This window comes from Bison bison, unplaced genomic scaffold, assembly GCF_000754665.1.
Source record: "Bison bison bison isolate TAMUID 2011002044 unplaced genomic scaffold, Bison_UMD1.0 scf7180017864358, whole genome shotgun sequence".
Taxonomy (NCBI): domain Eukaryota; kingdom Metazoa; phylum Chordata; class Mammalia; order Artiodactyla; family Bovidae; genus Bison; species Bison bison.
The window spans coordinates 3,321,532-3,322,464 of NW_011494930.1; the positions used below are offsets into that span (position 1 = coordinate 3,321,532).

The 933-nt window shown below is 35.6% G+C and overlaps 1 protein-coding gene across 1 annotated transcript in view; it reads right to left on the minus strand.

The window, feature by feature from the left end:
- Positions 1-933, minus strand: part of LOC104999634 (EGF-like module-containing mucin-like hormone receptor-like 2) — a 12,550-nt gene that overhangs the window by 2,179 nt on the left and 9,438 nt on the right. The gene's annotated exons all lie outside the window — the stretch shown is intronic.

Here is a 933-nt window from a genome sequence, read left to right on the forward strand (position 1 = left end):
ATGAAAAAAAAAAGAAGAAAGAAAGAAAATCACTCTTACATCCATTACACAGATCCCTGGAAATTTCTTCAAAATTTTTTTCTCATCATATTGCACATATTAAGAATATTTTTCTTTAGTAGCAATAAATGTCCATCAAAAACTTTTATCAGTAGACAAGGATTATTTCTTGTAAAAACTATATAATTCTCCCCTACTTTTTAGTATTGTGGTAAAATTCATAAAACATAAAATTTACCATCTTATTAACTTTTCAAGCAATACAATTTCCCTTATGATCCTATATTGTTGAAAATAAAGCCTTTAAATTTTAGATCTGGATCTTGGTTCTATGACCCTACTAAATGTGTGACTTTGGATATATAACTTAAGCTCTTTGGGCCCAAATATGATTATTGAAAAAAAGATTCTGCCTTGAAAATGTAAAACTCCTAGAATAAAATATGACAGTTGGGCAAACTGGGAGAAGGTGGGGAAAAAATCTAAGTGTGCTAGCATCCTGGGTCTGCTGTGAGGATTGATGTGGGAAACCACAATGGTCAGTGAGGAGGAGTTCCTGGTGAGCTTGAGATAGTGAGAGAGCCTGAGCTTCCTCCTGGGAGTTTCTTTCCTTCTGTTGGTTCATTTATTCCCCCCTTTCTTTTTGCCATAATAATAATAATAGTGTAACACTATGAATGATGATAATAGCTCTCATGTGTGGACAATTTTCTCTGCACTAAGGTCCATCTAGTCAAGACTATGGTTTTTCCAGTGGTCATGTATGGATGTGAAAGTTGGACTATAAAGAAAGCTGAGCACCAAAGAATTGATGCTTTTGAACTGTGGTTTTGGAGAAGACTCTTGAGAGTCCCTTGGACTGCAAGGAGATCCAACCAGTCCATCCTAAAGGAAATCAGTCCTGGGTGTTCATTGGAAGGACTGATGTTGAAG